Source organism: Callithrix jacchus, chromosome X, assembly GCF_049354715.1.
Source record: "Callithrix jacchus isolate 240 chromosome X, calJac240_pri, whole genome shotgun sequence".
NCBI classification, from domain to species: domain Eukaryota; kingdom Metazoa; phylum Chordata; class Mammalia; order Primates; family Cebidae; genus Callithrix; species Callithrix jacchus.
Window position 1 is genome coordinate 71444406 of NC_133524.1, and position 22846 is coordinate 71467251.

The window sequence follows — 22846 nt, forward strand, 5'->3', positions numbered from 1 at the left end:
AGCTAAATCTAAAAGAAGAGGGAGGCTGGGTGCAGTGACTCACACCTGTAATACCAGCACTTTGGGAGGCTGAGGCAGGTGGATCATTTGAGGTCAAGAGTTCGAGACCAGCCTGGACATTATGGTGAGCCTCTCTACTCAAAATACAAAAATTAGCTAGGCATGGTGGTACACTCCTGTAATCCCAGCTACGGAGGCTGAGGCTGGAGAATCGGTTGAACCCGGGAGGCAGAGGTTGCAGTGAGTCAAGATCATGCCACTGCACTCCTGCCTGGGCGGCAGAGGAAAACTGCATTTCAAAAAGAAAAAAAATAAAAAAACAAATAAATAGGCCGGGCGCGGTGGCTCACGCCTATAATCCCAGCACTTTGGGAGGCCGAGGCGGGTGGATCACGAGGTCAATAGATCGAGACCATCCTGGTCAACAGATCAAGACCATCCTGGTCAACAAGGTGAAACCCCGTCTCTGCTAAAAATACAAAAATTAGCTGGGCATGGTGGCACACGCCTGTAGTCCCAGCTACCCGGGAGGCTAAGGCAGGAGAATTACTTGAACCCAGAAGGCGGAGGTTGCGGTGAGCCGAGATCGTGCCATTGCACTCCAGTCTGGGTAACAACAGCGAAACTCCGTCTCAAAAAAAAAAAAAAAAAAAACCACCAAAAAACAAAAAACAAATAAATTGAAGAAGAAGGAAGATGTAAGGACTTTTAGGCTCAAGAGTAGCATCCCAACTCTTTTTTTTTTTGAGACGGAGTCTGGCTGGGTCGCCCAGGCTGGAGTTCAGTGGTGTGATCTTGGCTCACTGCAACCTCCGCCTCCCGGCTTCAAGTCATTCTTCCACCTCAGCCTCCCAAGTAGCTGGTATTACAGTGGTATTACAGGCACTCGCCACCACACCCGACTATCGACTCTTTTATGAAGACTCTTTTGTTTACAGAATTAAAGGAAGCAGCTTGTTCTGAATCCAGTTTTGCCATTGATGGACTCACTGTGTGACTAGGCCAAAACTTTCCGGCGTCAGTTTTCCCATTAGTTGGTTGAAGTACATACACACTCATCTGTCCGAACACGGGGCTTAGTCAAGTGAAAAGAAGTAGGTTCTAGCTCATTCTAGCACTTAATAACTGTTGGAACTTTTGGAAATTTGGGTCACCTCTTTGTGCCTTAGTTTCCTCATCTATAAAACAGAAAAAAAAAAAAATCAGTCCTCAGCTTATCTGACGTTGCAGTGACTTAGTGTGATAACAGAAGTAAATGACAGCTTTGTCTATCATAAAGTACCATGCACTTGTGATGTAAAGTTAATGAGAGTGAGAGATCTGGAAATAGGGAAAAAAGAAAGGAGTCGAGGCAAAGTTAAAAGAAATTTGGGTTGGGAAAGGAAAAAAGGAATGAAGAGAAAGAAGAAGGAAGAGGGCATCTCAAAAGAGATAAGGAGGAAGTGCAACACGTTAGGAAAACTGGGGGAGGGGCCACGGCAAAGGCTGCGGCACGTTGCCGCCGGAGGCATTTAGGTAGTGCACTGCGGCTGGGCGCGGGGCCTGTTTGCCTGTGACGCCCACCCCCGGCTTTTATCAGCCTATGCCCTAGTGCTAGTGGAAGACTTAAGATGGCGGCGTTTGCTCGGGATACAATTACTGCGTCCTTAAAGGGGGTTGCAAGGCGTCCGAAGTATGACTCCACTAACAAAAGTACAGAAACTCTCCAGTTATATTGTTGTGGTGAGTCATTAGCCTCACGTTGGCTAGAGAAGTGGCCGTTGGCGGGGCTACACACTTTGAGATCGCGTGGCCTGAGTGGGGGGAGTAATGAGTGGGAGGAGTAACCGGCCTATATTCCATTTTTCTCTCCCGTCTCTTCAAAATATCGGAGAATAATTTCTCTCTCTGATCACCTAACTTCTACTGATGAGGCTAGGAGGCTGCAGAAGCTAGCTTCTAGGAGGGATATCTGGGTCGTTCTCTCCTTTTTCCTTGTTTAAATGAGTTTTTATTAACACCGTGTCGGGCCAAAATGGATTCCATCTCCTCGGAGTGCTCTTAGCAACAGCCTAATTTCTTGGGCCTGACTTATTATTTTTTTAATCTGCCTTTGGCGTCCAAACTTCTTAGTTTTGATTAACTTGTTTGTAACGTATTCATTATGCACTAGATTAAACAATTTTATTTTTTCTATGCCCACTATATCTACTTTAAATGTGGAGTTTTGGGCATATAATACTCAATATTTGTTCTTGAAGTATCTCAGAGTTGTGTGTGTGTGTACACTTAATCTTTGGGGTATTTGCCACATTTTGTATATTGCTAGGTTGATTACTCACTCAGAAAAGAGCTGGGTCTCCTGTTTTCAAATCTGTTGGTGAAATTAAATCTATGTTAAGCATAACATGTTTATTATATGGGTAAGACAGTAAAAAGTGACATCTAACATGTGGTTAAATGCTTATATGGTTAAAGTAAATTTCAAGCATTGCTGGAGAGTATGAATTGCTGCAACCTTTTACAAAAGAACCTGGCAATATTTAGGGAAATAAAAAATACAGATGTCTCTTGAACAAAAACTGGAACTCAAAAGTCTGACTTTTAAGAATCTATCCTACAGAGATAAAAGTACCAGTATATAATGACACATGAACAAGAATACTTTTGTACAACTTTGTTGTGACAACTGGAAGCAACCTGTGTATCCATCAATAGGAGAATGTCTGAATAAATTTTGGTACATAAATATTAATGGAATATTTTGACTTTTGACCTAGAGGATGTTACGATGGATGATTAGGTGAGAAAAGTAAGTTGCGGAATCCTCTAGTATGATTCCATTTTTTTTTTTTTTTTTGATGGTACAGGGGGTGATGAAAGAATGTGAGATTAACTTTTCTTTATCTTTTAGGTGAGACTTTAATTATGTTATGAAATACATAAGATATATACAAATATATAAGGAATAATACAAAGAATCTCTCTTCTCACCATCCAACATAAAAAAAAATCAAACATTAACATGACAGTTGAAGTGGTCTGTGTACCCAACCCCGAATGCATCTGTCTCTTCTCTCATCCCCAGAGGTAAACATTATTTTAAACGTAGTGATTTTTACCATGCATTTCTTAAATTTCTGTGACATATCAACTACTAGCATGGATTTTTTTTTTTTTTTTTGTAAATATTGAAGATGAAATTTTTTTCTTTTTTTTTTTCTTTTGAGATGGAGTCTTGCTCTGTTGCCCAGGCTGGAGAGTGGCTTGATCTCGGCCCATTGCAACCTCCACCTCCCGGGTTCAAGCAATTCTCCTGCCTTAGCCTCCTGAGTAGCTGGGACTACAGGTGCCGGCCACTATGCCAGGCTAATTTTTGTAATTTTGGTAGAGACGGGGTTTCACCATATTGGTGAGACTGGTCTTGAACTCCTGACCTTGTGAGTGATCTGCCCGCCTTGGCCTCCCAAAGTGCTGGGATTACAAGTATGAGCCACTGCAGCTGGCCTGCGGATGAATTTAAAAAATATCAATGAGAAAGAAGAAATCAAGTGTCTATCTGACTTTTGTTTTGTTTTGTTTTTGAAGTGCAGTATCGTTCTGTCACCCAGGCTATAGTGTAGTGACACGGATCTTGGCTCACTGCAACCTCTGCCTCCTGAGTTCAAACAATTCTCCTGCCTCAGCCTCCCAAATAGCTGGGATTGCAAGCGTCCGCCACCATGCCTGGCTAGTTTTATTTTTATTTTACACACACACACACACACACACACACACACACACACCCACCACACACGGAGTCTTACTCTGTCACCCAGGCTGGAGTGTAGTGGCACAATCTCGGCTCACTGCAGCCTCCACCTCCTGGTTTCAAGCAATTGTCGTGCCTCAGTGTCCAGAGTAGCTGAGATTATAGGCATGCCTTGCCATGCCCGGCTAATTTTTGTATTTTTAGTAGAGATGGGTTTCCCTATGTTGGACAGGCTGGTCTTGAACCTCTTACCTCAGGTAATCCACCTGCCTTGGCCTCCCAAAGTATTGGGATTACAGGCATGAGCCACTGCGCCCAGCCTTATCTGACTGTTACTGTAATCGTGGCCAATAAATATTCCTTTCTTTCTTCTTTTTGCTTTGAGCCTAGAAAGTTATTAATTGAAGGGATAATTTAGAAAGCAATTGAGTCAAAGGGTGTAGATTATACTCCAGTGGTAAATAAGGTAAGCAGCTGGCAATTAAAGCAATCTCAAGCAAATAATGAGTGTTCCATGAGCAAGATGCCTGAATTGAAAAACAGAACAAAACCAACCAACTAACCAAACAAAAAAACAATCCATGTATCCTAACTCAAATCCAAGCTGATTTGAGTCTGTAATTGCAACTGGACAAAACCTATGAATTTCAGTTGTCTTGGAGGCATCTGAAGGAAATGAGGTTGCACATAGATGAATCAGTTGTTTCTGGTATCATATTAGTGTGATTAATTTAGCTGCTATGTGTAAAACATTTTAGCAATTATTTAAGTCCAGGACATGGATTTTGTTAGTGGAACAACTCTGTAAACAGCTGGTTAGAACATTAATAATTTTAGGCTGGGCGCCGTGGCTCATGCCTGTAATCCCAGCACTTTGGGAGGCTGAGGCGGGCGGATCACCTGTGGTCAGGAGTTCAAGACCAGCCTCACCAACATGGAGAAACCCCGTATGTACTATAAATACAAAATTATCCGAGCATGGAGGTGCATGCCTATAATCCCAGCTGCTCAGGAGGCTGAGGCAGGAGAATTGCTTGAACCTGGGAGGCAGAGGTTGCGGTGAGTTAAGATTGTGCTATTGCACTCAAGCCTGGACACCAACAATAAAACTTCGTCTCAAAAAAAAAAAAAAAGACCATTAATAATTTCAAACTTGGTCAGGCTTGGTGGCTCATGCCTGTAATCACAACACTTAGGGAGGCTGAGGTGGGTGGATCACCTGAGGTCAGGAGTTAGAGACCAGCCGGGCCAACATGGCAAAACCCCGTCTCTAAAAAATAAAAAAATTAGCAGGGTGTGGTGGCAGGCACCTGTAATCCCAGCTACTCGGGAGGTTGAGGCAGGAGAATCGCTTGAACTGGAGGTAGAGGTTGCAGTGAGCCCCGAGATTGTGCCGTTGCACTCCAGCCTTGGTGACAAGAGTGAGACAACATCTCAAAAAAAATAATAATAATAATAGTAATAATTTTAAACTTCTTAACCCTTAGGAGAAGCCAAAACACTTGATTAAATCTATATAAAGACTAAAATTTTGCATTGTTCGTTTGAAATTGCATTGACTAGCAATATGTTAATTTTGTATTTATTTTTATGAGAGCAATGTTTGATACCTTTTAATTTTTGTTAGTTTTTAAAAAATTGATTAGTTCATTTGCAGGAACTGACTTAGTATTCAAGGATGTGAATTGTTAAGAGAATATGTTACAGAGGAAAATTTAACAAGCTAGACTTAGATTTTTGTCACTAAAGATAATCATTTGTGGGATGTGATTTTTTTAAGGAGTTACATTAAATAGAATGTCTTATACAGATTTAAGAGGTTAATGTTTATAAAATTAAGAGGAAGAGTTCTTATTAAACTGTTCTTGGGCTGGGTGCAGTGGCTCATGCCTGTAATCTCGGCACTTTGGGAGGCCGAGGCGGGCGGATCATGAGATCAGGAGATGGAGACCATTCTGGCCAACATGGCGAAACCCTATCCCTACTAAAAATACAAAAATTAGCTGGGCATGGTGGCGCATGCCTGTAATCCCAGCTACTCAGGAGGCTGAGGCAGGAGAATCTCTTGAACCCGGGAGACGGATTCAAGTGAGCTGAGACCGTGCCACTGCACTCCAGCCTGGGTGACAGAGCAAGACTCTGTCTCAAAAAAAAAAAAAAAAAAAAAAGTTCTTGAGGTATAATAAAATTACACTTATGGAGTATATCTTCGAATAATGTTTAAAAGCAAACTGATACTTTCCAGGTAAAATAATTATCAACATAGCTTTTTAAAAAGAATTTATAGTACTTAAACTATGTACTTTAAGCTATGTTTGACACATTAGCTTAAAAGAATGAAGGAAAATGGTGATTACACACTGGACAGAAAAGAAACTTAGCTCTTAGGGTTTCCTCTTCTTATTTTGCGGCAGAGTAATGCAGCTTTTCTCATGTAGCTAGATACTGTCTTCTAGTGCTGTTGAAGCTGTACTGTTTTAGCAATGAAGATATTGATGTAGGCTAATTGGGGGTTAGGGAAAGTAAAGCAGCAGAACCAGAACCAAGTGAACATTTAAAGTGTACTAATAAGTAAGTGATTATGTGAAGTAGCATACTAGTTGAAATGCATAGGTCAACAATAATGGAGAAGCCTATTTTCTGAAACATAAGAATAAATTAAAGGACATTTTGAAGTTATGAATAATATTAACTTCTATATTGTATATTCACAAGTGTTCTTTCTAGAATAATTATTTGCTTAATGAGGTAGATATTTAGTTGGTGAGAAATGAATTAATAGGTCAGGAATTTATTTGTATTTTATCATCTGTTATGAAAAATTTTAGACATTCAAATGAAAGGAGAGAGAATAACATAATGAATTTCCATATATAGATCACTTAGATTTAGCAGCTGTTATTTTGCCTTACTTGCCTTTTCCCCCAAAATATTGTAAATTACAGTTACATTTTCTTCTAAATAATTCAGTATAAGTATATAACAAACAAGGACCTTTTGCTATATAATCACAATGCCATCACTGCATATACTAGGATTAACAGTAATTCCTTAATATTTAATACCCAATTCATATTTAGATTTTTCCATTTGTCCCTAGGATGTTTTTAATAGCTGCTTTCTGAAAACTAGGATCCATTCAGAGACCACATATTGCATTTGATTTTTATGTCTTTTGAGCCTTTTAAAATTTAGAGCAATTCTCTATACCCTCTTCTTTTGTTGGTTTTATGAAATTGGCTTGTTGAACTTCACAAAACATGAATTGGGGTCATGCCAACTGTACTGTTAATGATTAAATATAGGGAAAATAATTTGTGAATGTTGGTCCATCCACTCTGCCAATTATACCGTGGCAGCATTTCTAGTACCAGGAAAGCAAACTAGGGGGACTAGAACTGAGCTTTAAGAACTCTCCCCTATCTAGTGAAAGAGATAAGAATGCCACTTGTGAGAAAATTGAAGGGGAAAGGGAGAAAGTCAGTGTTCAAGATAATTTGAACTTTGTTTTAATCCATTTGAAAGTTTTTTTTTTTTTCCTGTAAACTATTCGTTAATATTCTTGGTCCTATAAAAAAATATTGGTTTTTGGACTTTTTTCTTATTGTAGACACTCTTCATAAATTAAGGAAAATTGCCTTTTTTTGTTATAATGTTGCAGGTTTTTTTTTTTTTTTTGAGGAGAAGTCTTGCTTTGTGACCAGGCCGGAGTGCAGTAGTGTGATCTCAGCTCACTGCAACCTCCCCTTCGTGGGTTCGAGCAATTCTCCTGCCTCACCCTCCTGAGTAGCTGGGACTACAGACGTGCACCACCATGCCCAGCTAATTTTTGTATTTTCAGTAGAGACGGGGCTTTACCATGTTGGCTAGGATTGTCTTGATCTCTTGACCTCGTGATCTACCTGCCTCGGCCTCCCAAAGTGGTGGGATTATAGATGTGAACCACTGTGCCTGGCCTGCAGATATTTTTTTCAGTTAGCTACTTTTCTTTTCACTTTATAGTATTTTTTTTCTTAATTGTGGCAAAATACACAGAAGTGTTTAAGTCATTTTAAAGTATATAGTTCAGTGACATTTCAGACATTTGCAGTGTTGTGCATCCATCACTGCTATCTAGTACTAAAAGATTTTAATCATTTTTAAAAGAAGCCCTGTACTCATTCCCTTTGCTCACTATTCCATGGCTACTAATTTGCTTTTTGTTTATGGATTTGCCTGTTCTGAATATTTAATACAAAGGTCTACATATACAGTAGACCTTTTAGCAGTGGGGGGTTAGGGGTATGAACCCCTCATACAGTAAAAAATCTGCATAAAATGTTTACTTCCACCAAAACTTAACTACCGTTATTGATAGCCTACTATTGACTGGAAACCTTACCAATAACATAGTCAATTAACACATACTTTCTATGGTAATTTATTATATACTGTATTCATATAAATGGACCCACGCAGTTCAAACCCATGTTGTTCAGGGGTCAGCTGTAATATGTGATCTCTTATGTCTGGCTTCTTTCACTTAGCATAACATCTTCAACATCCATCCATACTGTAGCATATAATTTGTACTTAGTTCCTTTTTATGGTTGAATAATATTCTATTCTGTATATGAATGCGCCACATTTTCTTTATTCATCATTTAATAATTGCATTTACATGCATTTAAAGAAAATGTATTTAAAGAAAATATGTGGCTGGGCACGGTTGTTCATGCCTATACTTCCAGCACCGTAGGAGGCTGAGGCAGGCAGAAGGCTTCAGCCCAGGAATTTGAGACCAACCTGGGCAGCATGATGAAACCCCATCTCTGCAAAAAATGCAAAAATTATCTGGGTGTAAAGGTGTGTACCTGTAGTCCCAGCTACTTGGGAGGCTGAAGTGGGAGGATCGCTTGAGACTGGGAGGTGGAGGTTGCAATCAACTGAAATCATGCCACTGGATTCCAGCCTGGGTGACTGGGTGAGATTCTGTCTCGAAAGCAAGCAAGAAAATATGTAAGACAATATGGTATAAATCGGAGAGGATTAAGGGACATAAAGAAAAGTTAGTTTCTACACTGCACACGAACTAATAAAATGTTGACAGCAGTAGAATGTAATAAGTAATGTATATATATAATGTGAAACAACCACTAAAAAAGCCATGCAGTATATGCAAAAACTCTAGAAAGGGATTAGAATTTTATAAAATGTTCTGCTAACCCACCTAAAGGAAGATAAAAACAGACAAATAGAAAACTAAGAACACAGGAAAAATAAATGCAGACTTAAACCTTAATATATGAACAATTACATTATATTTAAATCATTTAAATGTGCTATTTAAAGGATAAGAGATTGTCAGAGTGGCAGTGACTTAACGATATATGTTAATATGAGACTCATTTTAAATATGACTATATAGGCTGGGCGTGGTGGCTCACGCCTGGAATCTCAGCACTTTGGGAGGCCAAGGAGGGTGGATCACCTGAGGTCAGAAGTTTGAGACCAGACTGACCAACATGGTGAAACTTCATCTCTACTAAAAATACAAAAAATTAGCCAAGCGTGGTGGCACAAACCTGTAGTCCCAGCTACTCGGGAGGCTGAAGCAGGAGGATCACTCAAACTGGGAGGTGGAGTTTGCAGTGAGCTGAGATCGTGCCTGACCTCAGGTGATCTGCCTGCCTCAGCCTCCCAAAGTGTTGGGGTTACAGGTGTGAGCCACTGCGCCTGGCCCATAATATAATCTTTTTGTTTTTGAGACGGAGTTTCATTCTTGTTGCCCAGGCTGGAGTGCAGTGGCGCGGCTCGCCACAACCTCCGGCTCCCAGGTCTAAGCAATTCTCCTGCCTTGACCTCCCAAGTAGCTGGGATTACAGGCATGTGCCACCACGCCCAGCTAATTTTTTGTATTTCTAGTAGAAACGGGGTTTCATCATGTTAGCCTGGATGGTCTTGATCTCCTGAACTCAGGCGATCCACCTGCCTCAGCCTCCCAAAGTGCTGGGATTACAGGAGTCAGCCACCTTGACCAGCCCAATTTAATATTTCTAATAGCATTATTATTATGTTTTAATTAGGAGTTTATTTTGGGGGGCAGTTTTACAGAAAAATTGAAGGGAAAGTATAGAAAGTTCCCAGTACTCCTTCATTTCTCTCAAACAATTCCCACTATTACTACTCCTTGCATTAGTGTGGTGCATTTGTCATTATGGGGCCAATATTGTACATTATTATTAACTAAAGTTTATAGCTTACTTTTTTTTTTTTTTAATTGAGACGGAGTTTCGCTCTTGTTACTCAGGCTGGAGTGCAATGGCGCGATCTCGGCTTATCGCAACCTTCGCCTCCTGAGTTCAGGCAATTCTCCTGCCTCAGCCTCCTGAATAGCTGGGATTACAGGCACGCGCCACCATGCCCAGCTAATTTTTTGTATTTTTAGTAGAGACAGGGTTTCACCTTGTTGACCAGGATGATCTCGATCTCTTGACCTCGTGATCCACCCGCCTCGGCCTCCCAAAGTGCTGGGATTACAGGCGTGAGCCACTGCGCCCGGCTATAGCTTACCTTTTTTTTTTTCTTGAGAGGAAGTCTCGCTCTGTTGTCCAGGCTGGAGTGCAGTGGCATGATCTCGGCTCACTGCAACCTCTGCCTCCTGATTCAAGCGATTCTCCTGCCTCAGCCTCTGGAGTAGCTGGGATTACAGCGCACACTTCCATGCCCAGCTAATTTTTTTATTTTTAGTAGAGATGGGGTTTCACCATTTTGGTCAGTCTGGTCTCAAACTCCTGACCTTGGATGATCCACCTACCTTAGCCTCCCAACGTGCTGGATTAGACTTGAGCCACCATTCCCGGCCTATAGCTTACCTTAAAGTATACTTACTCTTTGTGTCATAAATTCTATTTGGTTATTAAAAATATATATACATTTACCCTTACAATATCATGCAGAATAGTTTCATTGCCCTAAAAGTCCCCTGTACTTTATCTTTTTTGAGGGGGAGCGGAGATGGAGTCTCACTATTGCCCAGGCAAGAGTGCAGTGGTATGATCTTGGCTCACTGCAACCTCCGCCTCCTGGTTTAGGCGGTTCTCCTGCCTCAGCCTCCTGAGTAGCTGGGACTACAGGTACGCGGCATCACGCCTGGCTAATTTTTGTATTTTTTTTTTTTTAGTGAAAGACGTTCTTATGTTGCCCCGGTTGGTTGGCCTCGAACACATAGGCTTGCCTCCTCAAGCGCTAGGACAACTGGCATGAGCCACCGCGGCCCCTAATTTCTGTATTTTTAGTAGAGATGGGGTTTCACCATATTGGTCAGGCTGGTCTTGAACTCCTGACCTCATGATCCACTCACCTTGGCCTCCCAGAGTGCTGGGATTACAGCGTTAGCCACCACACCTGGATAGTTTTTTTAAAATTTCTTTGTTTTTTTGAGACAGGGTCTCACTCCGTTACCCAGACTGGAGTGTAGTGGCACGACCTTGGCTCACTGTAGTCTTCCGCTCCCGGGTTTGAGCAATTCTTGTGCCTCAGCCTCCGAGGAGCTGGAATGACAGGCGTGTGCCACCATGCCCAGCTAATTTTTGTGTTTTTAGTAGGTACAGGGTTTTGCCATGTTGGCCAGAGTGGTCTTGAACTCCTTACTTCAGGCAATCCACCTGCCTTGGCCTCCCTAACTGCTAGGATTAGAAGCGTGAGCCACCATGCCCGGTCTCAATAGCGCTGTTAATCCATAGGTCAAAGAGGACATCTCAGAGGAAAAAAAAGAAAAACAGTATGTCTTTATCTTAGTGAAAATGGAACACAGTTAACAGAACATGTGGGACATAGTATTCAACCATGGTATGGAGGGGAATTTATACCACTGAATATTTTCATTAGAAAAGAGGAAATGTCGGCCAGACGCAGTGGCTCATGCCTGTAATCCTAGCCCTTTGGGAGGCCAAGGCAGGCGGATTGCCTTAGTTCAGGAGTTTGAGACCAGCCTGGGCAACCATGGCGAAATCCTATCTGTAGTAAAAATGCAGAAATTAGCCAGGTGTGGTGGTGGTGCGTGCTTGTAATCCCAGCTGCTTGGGAGGCTGAGGCATGAGAATCACTTGAACCCGGGAGGCAGAGGTTGCAGTGAGCCGAGATCATGCCACTACACTGCAGCTTAGGCAGTAGAGCAAGACTCTTTCTCAAAAAAAAGGAAAAAGAAAAAGAAAAGAGAAAATGTCTGAAGTCAATAATCGTAAGTTCCTACCCCAAGAAACTAGAAAACTACGTGCATAACCCAAAGCCAGCAAAAGAAAGGTAATAAAGGTAAGAAATCAGTGATTTTTACAAGAGGAAATTAGAGAAAATCAGTGAAACAAAAAGGCAATTTTACGAAAACTCTGGCGTGAGCTGCGTCCTGAGCTGCACAAGGATTCAAAGACCTAAGAGGGAACGGTGGGGGATGAAGAAAAACACAAAGACAGGACATAGAGAAAAGTGGGCCCAGGTGGTCCGGGAAAGTGAAAGTACCTGTTTCTCTGGCCTGTCCTGCCTCAAAGTACTTTATTTTATGTCTTCACAAAGCACATAGCAGAGCGAGGGTGCAGTTACCCAGAACAGCCTGTGATTATAATTCTCGTACTTAAGTTAACATACCTCAGCTAACAACTATCTTGCAGCAAGGTCAGTGAAAGCTGGTTATCTTTTGCTAGGTCTGACTGCTCTTCTCTGAGACATGCACATTCCCCTATTATGGTTTCGCTTCTCTTGGAGGTCACCCAAAGGTCACAGCAGCCTTGCTGCTGATCCCCCGCAGAGGGGGTGGGCTACTCTGGCTTTCTACAAAAGACATTCTAAAATTGGTAAACTTCTGTCATGAATAACAGAGGTAAAGAGAGAAGGCAAAATTCATCAATATCAGGAATGATCCTGTCTGTAGGCATTAAAAGTATAAGGGCATGATATGAAGAATCTTATAAATCATCAACTTAGAAGTAAAAGACTTAAATAAAAGATCTAAGTCATGATGAAATAGGCAATTTGAATAGTCCCATAACCATTAAGGAAATTGAATGTGTAATTGATCCCAAAATAGAAATCTCAGATGCAAATGATTTCACTGTTAAATATTACAATCCATTTAAAGAATAATTAAAAGCAGTTTTATATAATCTCATTCAAAAAATTTAACTCATTTTTAACACTAATATTGGCCTGATGTGAAAATAAGACAAAGTTAGTACAAGAAACTCCCACAAAACTGCAGACCAGATCTTCCTTTTAGACCCCAAATACTTTTAACATAGTATTAACACATTGATTACAGCAATATATGAAAAGAAATTTATAGACCATGACCAAGTTGGAATTTTTGTAGTTATAAAGTAACTATATTTTATATAAACATACTACTATATTTTATATAATAATATTTGTAAAATAACTATATTTTATAGTTGGTTCAGCAATTGAAAATCAGTCTTTTTTTTTTCTTTTAAGGCAAAGTCTTACTCTGTTGCCCAGGCTGGAGTGCAGTGGCACCATTTCGGCTCACTGCAGCCCCCACCCCCCCCCAAGTTCAAGCAATCTCCTGCCTCAGCCACTCTACTAGCTGGGATTACAGGTGCCTGCCACCAGGCCTAGCCACTTTTTGTATTTTAGTAGAGACTGGGTTTCACCATGTTGGCCAGGCTGGTCTTGAACTCCTGACCTCGTGATCTACCCACCTTGGCCTCCCAAAGTGCTGGGATTACAGGCGTAAGCCACCGCTCCTGGTCTGAAAATCAGTCTTATGGATATATAAGATTGGTTTGGCATTTGAAAATCAGTAAATATAGTAGTGTACTATATCAACAAGCTAAAAAACAATCATATAATCGATTATATTGATGTAGAAAAAAACCTATGACAGAGTCAAATACCTATTCTTGATAATGATTTTCAGAGAATGAGGAATAAGCATCTATAAAAAACCTATAGCTGACATTATACATAATGGTGAAAGACTGAATCTTACCCTTTTAAGATCAGGAAAAAGCAAAGGATGTCCATTCTCACCTTCCTTGTTCAACATAGTACTAGAAATTCAAGCCACTGTAGTGAGGGTAAGAACAAGAAATAAGAGACATCCCAATTTGGAAAGAAGCACATTTGTCCCTATATGCAAATGGCATGATTGTCTATGTAGAAAATCTCAAGGAATCTAAACTACCGCCCCCTCCCCCCCCCCCCGCCAATTTCTAGAACTAATGAGTTCAGTAACACCACAGGGTAAAAGATCTATACACAAAAATGAATCACATTTCTTTTTTTTTTTTGAGATGGAGTCTTGCTCTGTCACCCAGGATGGAGTGGCGTGCGGTGGTGTAATCTCTGCTCACTGCAACCTCCACTTCTCGAGTTCAAGCAGTTCTCTGCTTCACCCTCCCCAGTAGCTGGGATTACAGGCCCCTGCCATCATGCCCAGCTAATTTTTGTATTTTGTAGTAGAGACAGGGTTTCACCATCTTGGCCAGGCTGGTCTTGAACTCCTGACCTTGTGACCCATCCACCTGGGTCTCCCAAGGTGCTGGGATTACAGGCCTGAGCCACTGCGCCCGGCCATGAATCACATTTTTATATACTAGCAATTAATATGTGGAAATGGAAATTATAAACACAATACCATTTATAGCACTCCAAAGAAATACCACACTTAGACAAAGGTAAACATGTACAGGACTTTTATTTTGTAAATTACAAAATGGTGATGAAAGAAACTCAGGAATTCCTATATAATTAAAAAGACGTACCATGTTCATGACTTGGGAAACTCAATATTTTGTATTTTTAGTAGATAGTAAAGATGTCAATTCTCCACAAATTGATAGGTTTAATGGAATTTCTATTTAAATCCTAGTACGTTTTTGTAGATATAGAAAAGCTTATTTTAAAATTTATGTGGTAAGGCGCAGGCCTTAAAGTAGCTAAAACCATTTTGAAAATGAGTACTCCAGTCTAGGGGACAGAGTAAGACTATCTCAAAAAATGTCTTTGATAGGCAGTAAAAGTTACTAGTTCTATTAAATATTGACCCTTGAGTACATGTCTTCTTAATATGATGTGATGAAAAAGGAAGTATGCCTGAAGCAGTTCTGCAAACTGAATTTTAAGTTATCTTGACGAAAATCACCTGTAACATTGTCATTAAGCTGTGTTGCTGACTTTTTAAAATTTACAACATTATACTTAGAAGAATACCTAATAGATAAGCTATGGTTTTTACACTTGGGTATTGGGCAGTTATGTTTTTCTAAGTAAAATGGGCTTATCCTTTCTGGGAAAACAACTTATAATACTTGTTGCCTATTTTAAATTAGCTTTCAAACAAAATTTATAATTTTTATATACTTGTATCTGCCTCTGTGAGCTTGATAGCTTCCCAATACTTAAGGACTTTTCTGTTAATATGAGAGAAGTTTTTTTTTTTTTTTTTTTTAAAGATAACGGGGGTCTTGCTATATTGCCCTGGCTGGAGTGCAGTGGCTATTCACAGGTGCGATCCCACTACTGATCAGCACAGGAGTTTTGACCTGCTCGTTTCCAACCTTGGCTGGTTCACCCCTCCTCAGGCAACCTGGTGGTCCCCCGCTCCCGGGAGGTCACCATATTGATGCTGAACTTAGTGCAGACACCTGCTTGGCATAGCACACTGCAGCCCAGAACTCCTGGGCTCAAGCGATCCTCCCACCTCAGCCTCCCCAGTATCTGGGACTACAGGTGAGAGATGATTTTAATAAAAGTTTTTATGTATTGCTTAATGAAATATGTCAACATTTGAAATATCTGCATTGCTCAGTGGAACAGTGTTTTGTAACTGATCCCTGTAGGATGTTAAAAATCATGCATGGCTTGGTGTGGTGGCCCACGTCTGTAATCCTAGCACTTTGGGAGGCCGAGACGGGTGAATCACCTGAGGTCAGGAGTTCGAGACCAGCCTGGCCAACATGGCGAAATGCTATCTCTACTAAAAATACAAATAGTCTGGGCATGGTGGCTCACACCTGTAATCCCAGCACTTTGGGAGGCTGAGGTGGGTAGATCACGAGGTCAGGAGTTCGAGACCTGCCTGACCAACACGGTGAAATCATGTCTCAACTAATACATAAATTAGCCGGGTGTGGAGGCATGCGCCTGTAATCCCAGCTACTCAGGAGGCTGAGGCAGGAGAATCGCTTGAATTCGGGAGGCCGAGGTTGCGGGAGCCGAGATCATGCCACTGCACTGCAGCCTGGGCAACAGAGTGAGACTCTGTCTCCAAAAATAAAAAAATAAAATAAAATAAAAACAATTAGCCAGGTGTAATGGAAAGCACCTATAATCCCTAAAAAAAAAAAAAATTGGGTTGTTTACTTATTGAGTTTTAATAGCTGTCTGTATATTTTAGGTAACAGTCCTTTATCAGATATGTCTTTTGCAGGCATATTCTGTTGGTTTTCTTTTTTTTTTTTTTGGAGGGACAGAGTTTCACTCTTATTGCCCAGGCTGGAGTGCACTGCTGCGATCTTGGCTCACTGCAACTTCTGCCTCCCAGGTTCAAGGGATTCTCCTGCCTCAGCCTCCCAAGTAGCTGGTATTACAGGCATGCACCACCATGCCTGGCTAAATTTGTACTTTTAGTAGAGACGGGGTTTCTCAATGTTGGTCAGGCTGGTCTTGCACCCTTGACCTCAGGTGATCAGCCTGCCTCGGTGCCCCGGAGTGCTGGGATTACAGGCGTGAGCCACTGCACCTGGCCGTCTTTTCATATTTTAATGGTGTCTTTTGTAGAGTAAATTTTTTTTTATTTTAGTAACATTTAGCTTGTCAATTATTTCTTTTATAGATTGTGCTTTTGGTATTGTATCTAGAAAGTAATTGCCATACTCAGTGATGTCTAGGTTTTCTCTAATGTTGGAGTTTTATTTTTACAGTTTTGCGTTTTACTTTTAGGTCTGGCATACATTTTCAGTTAATATTTGTAAATGGCATAAAGTTTGTGTTAGATTCATTTATTTGCATTTGCATATTCAGCTATTCCAACACTGTTTGTTGCTCCATTATATTGCCTTTGCTTCTTTCTCAAAGATTAGTTGGCTATATTTATGTGAGTCTCTATCTGGGCTCTTTATTCTGTTCCATTGATCTATTCCTTCAGCAATATCACACTGTCTGGATTACCATAGCTATTGATTAAGTTTTGAAGTCAAATAGTGACTTTATTCTTTTTTTTTCTTTTTGAGACTGAGTGCCGCTCTGTTGCCCATGCTGGAGTGCAGTAGCACAATCTTGGTTCCATGCAACGTCCGCCTCCTGGGTTCAGGCGATTCTCCTGCCTAAGCCTTCCAAGTAGCTGGGATTACAGGCATACGCCACCATGCCTGGCTAAGTTTTGTGTTTTTAGTAGAGATGTGGTTTCATCACATTGGCCAGACTGGTCTCAAACTCCTGACCCCAAGTGGTCCGCCCTCCTTGGCCTCCCAAAGTGCTGGGATTACAGGTGTGAGCCACTGCACCTCGTGCAGTGAGTTCTTTCCCCTTCAATATTGTGTTGGGTATTCTGAGTCTTTTGCCTCTCCATATAAAATTCACAGTCAGTTTGCAGATATCCATAATATGCTGGGAGTTTGGAATTGCATGACATCTATAGATGAAGTTGGGAAGAACTGATGTCTCGACAATACTGTCTTTGTAGTCACAGACATAGAATATCTCTCCATTTGTGTAATTCTTTTGATTTTCTTTCATCAGAGTTCTGTAGTCTTTTTTTCATCTAGATCTTGTATATATTTTGGTAGATAGATTTATACCTAAATATTTTATTTTTGGGGCCACTAATGTGTATGGTATTTTGCTTTAAATTCCAGATTCCACCTGTTAATTGCTGGTATATTGGGAAGCAATTTGCTACTGTATATTAACTTTGGTTTTTTTGGTTTATTGTTTGAAATGTCTACTCAGATGTTCATGTTATCTATGAACAAAGACAGTATGAGGTCTTCCTTCCCAATGTGTGTATGTTTTATTTCCTTTTTTTTTTTTTTTTTTTGAGACAGTTTTGCTTGTTACCCAGGCTGGAGTGCAATGCCTTTTCCCACAGACCAGACAGCTTGTCATGCGATAGGGTACCATTTTTTTATTTTGTTTTGTTTTGTTTTGAGAGGGAGTTTTGCTTTTGTTGCCCAGGCTGGAGTACAATGGGTGATCTCAGCTGACTGCAACCTCTGCCTCCTGGGTTCAAGCGATTCTCCTGCCTCGGCCTCTTGAGTAGCTGGGATTACAGGCATGTGCCACCACGCCTGCCTAATTTTGTATTTTTAGTAGAGATGGAGTTTATGTTCGTGACGCTGGTCTTGAATTCCCAACCTCAGGTGATCTGTGTGCCTCGACCTCCCCGAAGTGCTGCAATTACAGGTGTGAGTCATCGTGCCTGGCCCCTTGCTTTGTTCTTGACCTTAATGGGAAAGTGTTTAGTTTCTTACCTTTTTTTGTTTTTTCTTTTTCATTTTTTTGAGACAGAGTCTCACTCTTGTCACACTGGCTGGAGTGCAACTGTGTGATCTCGGCTCACTGCTACCTCTGCCTCCCAGGTTCAAGCAATTCTCCTGCCTCAGCCTCCCTAGTAGCTGGGATTACAGGTGCCCACCACCACACCCAGCTAATTTTTGTATTCTTAGTAGAGATGGGGCTTCACCATGTTGACCAGGCTTGTCTCCAACTTCTGACCTCAGGTGATCTGCCCGCCTTGTCTTCCCAAAGTGCTGGGATTATAGGCTTGAGCCACCGCGTCCAGCCAGTTTCATACTTTAAGTATGATGGTAGTTGTTAAGCTCTTTATTGAGTTGAAGAAGTTCCCCTCTATTTCAAATTTGCTGAGTTGTTTTTACTATGAATGGGTGTTGGGTTTTGTGAAATGCTTTTTCTCCATCTGTTTAAATGATCATGTGATTTTTCTTCTTTAGCCTGTTGATATTATGGATTACATTAGTTGATTTTCAAATGTTAAACCAGTCTTGTATACCTGATAAACCCCACTTGTTCATAGTGTATATTATTTTTCCTTTTCTATGAGTTTTGACACCTTGTTTCTTTCGAGGTATTGGTCTATTTGGTCTATTTTATACCTTTTTAGTGGTTGTCCTAGAGCTTGCAATATATATTTATAAGTCCACTTTAAAGTAACACTGTATTACTTCATTGGTAGTGCAATTTCACCATGTTGGCTTTGAACTTCTGACTTTATGATCTGCCCACCTTGGCCTCCCAAAGTACTGGGATTATAGGTATGAGCCACTGTGCCAGCCTCTTCCTTTCTTTATATAGATATGAATTTCTGAGCTATGTCATTTTCCTTTTCCCTGAAGAAAAAAAAAAAGTTTCTGAGAAGCCAGATCTACTGACAACAAATTTCTTCAATTTTTGTTTGTCTGAGAAAGAGTATTTGTCCTTTAGTTTTGAAGGACGATTTCACAGGGTACAGAATTCTAGGTTATTTTTTTCTCTCTCTCAACACTTTTAATTACTTCATTCACTCTTCTTGCTTGCATGTTTTCTGAGAAGTCAGAATTATCTTTACTCTTCTATGGGTAAGCTGTTTTTTATTTTCCACTTGGTGGTGTCTTTGAAGATTTTTTTCTATATCTTTGATTTTCTGCAGGCCGAATAGGATATGCCTAGGTGTAGTTTTGTTTGTTTGTTTTGGCATTTATAATGTTTGGTGTTCTCTCAGCTTCCTGGATTTGTGCTTTAGTATCTGACATTAATTTGGGGAAAATTCTCCATCATTATTACTTCAAATACTGCTTCTGTTCCATTCTTTCTCCTCTTTCTGGTATTCCTGTTACACACATGTTACAGCCATTATGGTTGCTGCACAGTTCTTCAATATTCTGTTCTCTCTTTTTTTTAAGTCTTATTTCTCTTTGATTTTTAGTTTTGAGAGTTTTTATTGACATATCCTCTCCTCAAGTTCAGAGATTCTTTTCCTCAGCCATGTCCAGTATACAAATGAGTCCACCAAAGTCATTCTTCATTTCTGTTGTGGTGTTTTAGATCTTCAGCATTTGTTTGGTTTTTTTTTTTTTGAGACACAGTCTTGCTCTTTCACCCAGGCTGGAGTGCAGTGGTGTGATCTTGGCTCACTGCAGCCTCCGCCTCCCGGGTTCAAGTGATTCTCCTGCTTCAGCCTCCTGAGTAGCTGGGATTACAGGCATGTCCCACCATGCCTGGCTAATTTTTGTATTTTTAGTAGAGATGAGTTTTACCATGTTAGTCTGTCTGGTCTCAAATTCCTGACCTCAGGTGACCCACCTGCCTCAGCCTCCCAAAGTGGTAGATTATAGGCGTGAGCCACCATGCCCGGCTAGCATTTGTTTTTGATTCTTTCTTAGAATTTCCATCTCTGCTTACATTTCACATGTATTTTTGGATATTGTCTACTTTTTTCCTTAGAGCCCTTAGTATGTTAATCAAATCAGAGTTATTTTAAATTCCCAGTGTGATAATTTTTAACACCCATGACATACTTGTCTGGTACTGATACTTGCTGTTTCCCTTCAAAGGGTGTTTTCACTTTTTAAAATGCCTTGTACATTTTTTTTTTTTTTTTTGAGACGGAGTTTCCCTCTTTGCCCAGGGTGAAGTGCAATGGTGTGATCTCAGCTCATTGCAACCTCCACCTCCTGGGGTTCAAGCGATTCTCCTGCCTCAGCCTCCTGAGTAGCTGGAATTACAGGTGCCTGCCACCATGCTCAGCTAATATTTTGTATATTTAGTAAAGACGAGGTTTCACCATGTTGACCAGGCTGGTCTTGAACTCCTGACCTCAGTTGATCAACCCACCTAAGCCTCTCAAAGTGCTGGGATTTCAAGTGTGAGCCACTGTGCCTGGCCATTTTTTTTTTGAAAGCCAGACAGTATTGAGTAAAAGGAACTTGGTACACTGGCCTTTAGTGTTACGGTGGTAAGATGTGTGGTAAGTGGAAATGTTCTCTATACCTATGATTGATTCTTAGTTTTTTAATGAGCCTGTGCTTCTGGGCTGTGAACTTTGCAACTGCTTCTCAGTGTCCTCTATCCCCCACTTACATGGGATATGATGGCTAGAGGGGGCTGAGTTGGGTAGTTCCATTACCCCAAGAGAAAGGCTAGAGGGGCTGGTATTGGGTATTTTCTTTTCTCCAGGTCAGTTAGGCTGTAATTAAATAGTTTATCTTGAGTGGAGACATTGATATGAATAGAATGCTGTCATGTGTTTCAAACTTGTTACTTTACATGTATTTCAAAATGGTTGTATTTCGGTTCCAGTAGAGGAAGCGAAATAGGAAAAGTTGCTTTGTCCTCTCGCAGGACATGTGATGGGGCTTTGGATTGCGTCTTCAGTGCCCCACCACCCAAACCTCTAGGTGGAGCATGCAGCCTGGCAGGCTGGTGGGGCTCCGACCCCACAGCAATGTCTAGGAGTGGATTTTTTTTTTTTTTTTTTTTTTTTGAGACGGAGTCTTGCTTTGTCACCCAGGCTGGAGTGCAGTGGCACGATCTTGGCTCACTGCAACCTCCAGCTCCCAGGTTTAAGTGATTCTCCTGTCTCAGCCTCCTAAGTAGATGGGATTATAGGCATGCAACACCACACCTGGCTAATTTTTGTATTTTTTACTAGAGACAGGGTTTCACCATGTTGGTCAGGCTGGTTTCAAACTTCTGACCTCGTGATCTGCCCACCATGTTCTCCCAAAGTGCTGGGATTACAGCCATGAGCCACTGCACATGGCTGTCTAGTGTAGCAGGATTTTAAAACAACAGAGAGACTTTTGAGGCTTTAAGAGAATTTTATTAGGTGTACCGGCTCACAGTCAGACTGTTTCCAAATGGCTATGGCCCCGAACCCAGAATTATATGCTGCTTTTATACATTAAGGGCGGGAAAAACAAGGCAGGGAACAAGTTTTGAGACCAAAGCAATTAATTTTACTTTGTGACAGTTTTGCAGTCTTGAAAAACATGTTTTCTACATGGTTTACTTTGGTCTCATGGCCTTGCAGCTGGGGTAAAGAAAAACAAGGACAGCAGAAGTATATATGGGTAGAGATACATGCCTGGGTGCTGGTATCAACTTCCTTATCTTTACGGGAGGAGGGGGTTCTACTGGGTCCGCTATTCTAACTTTAAGTACAGTTTTATGACTTACTTGGAATGTGTGTGTTTTGCTTGATAAGCCTGCAGCTGCAGTTAATAGTTGAGCTGGGAGGGGTTACTTACTTAGCTTTAGTGTGATTCTTCTAGCAACCTATTTTAAGTATAATTTTTATTTTATTTTATTTTATTTTCCTCCTCACTAGGAGTGACTGTTTACTGCCGAAGCCCCAGTAGGCGTGTGTTATAGGGTGCTCTTTTAGTTTAGCTGTCTGTAGGCTAACTCAATTAAAACCCCTGCCTTATGACAAGGACAGAGGGCTTTATGTATTTTGGGGTTCGTCCCTTGGCGTACTGGAAGAATCATACGTGGGCTTGAGTGCAATGTTTTATGGAGTGGAAGTAGCTCTTAGCAAATGGAATATCAGAAGAGATATGGTTTTTCCCTGGCATCAGGCTGCTTGGTCACCCAGGCTATCATCCGACCCCCAGGCCAAACTCTACATCATTCAACAGGTCGGTCGATGTCCTGCCAGTGTCTGTTGGTGTGTTCTTTTGCTGGCATGCTCCCCTTGACATCCTCTTGATGTCTAGCCACTTGTATCTTATGCTAATGTGTTCCTTTCCATGTCCAGCTGCTTGTGTCTCTGTCTGCTAGGGTCTTGGGTTTGTTTGTTTTGTTTTGTTTTTGAGACGAAGTCTCACTCTGTCACCCAGTCTCAGTCTGTCGCCAAGGCTGGAGTGCAGCAGCGTAATCTCGGCTCACTCCAACCTCTGCCTCCAGCGATTCTCCTGCCTTAGCCTCTTGGGTAGCTGGAATTAACAGACACCCGCCACTATGCCTGGCTAATTTTTTTTTTTTTCTTTGGTATTTTTAGTAGAGACAAGGTTTCACCATGTTGGCCAGGCTGGTCTCGAACTCCTGACCTCAGGGGAATCCACCCACCTCAGCCTCCCAAAGTTCTGGGATTACATGCGTGAGCCACTGCACCTGGCCCCTTTA

The 22846-nt window shown here is 41.2% G+C and overlaps 2 pseudogenes across 2 annotated transcripts in view; both read left to right on the forward strand.

Annotated features, from left to right (window-relative positions):
• Nucleotides 1–1598: 1598 nt before the first annotated feature.
• The window catches only part of LOC144576549 (proteasome subunit beta type-5 pseudogene), a 165800-nt pseudogene continuing 144552 nt past the window's right edge, over nucleotides 1599–22846 (forward strand). Inside the window, exon 1 of the transcript XR_013531811.1 lies at nucleotides 1599–1722. The product of XR_013531811.1 is annotated as a proteasome subunit beta type-5 pseudogene (transcript). The remainder of the gene's footprint in view (nucleotides 1723–22846) is intronic.
• Nucleotides 1599–22846, forward strand: part of LOC118150443 (Y-box-binding protein 1 pseudogene) — a 76331-nt pseudogene continuing 55083 nt past the window's right edge. Inside the window, exon 1 of the transcript XR_013531810.1 lies at nucleotides 1599–1722. The product of XR_013531810.1 is annotated as a Y-box-binding protein 1 pseudogene (transcript). The remainder of the gene's footprint in view (nucleotides 1723–22846) is intronic.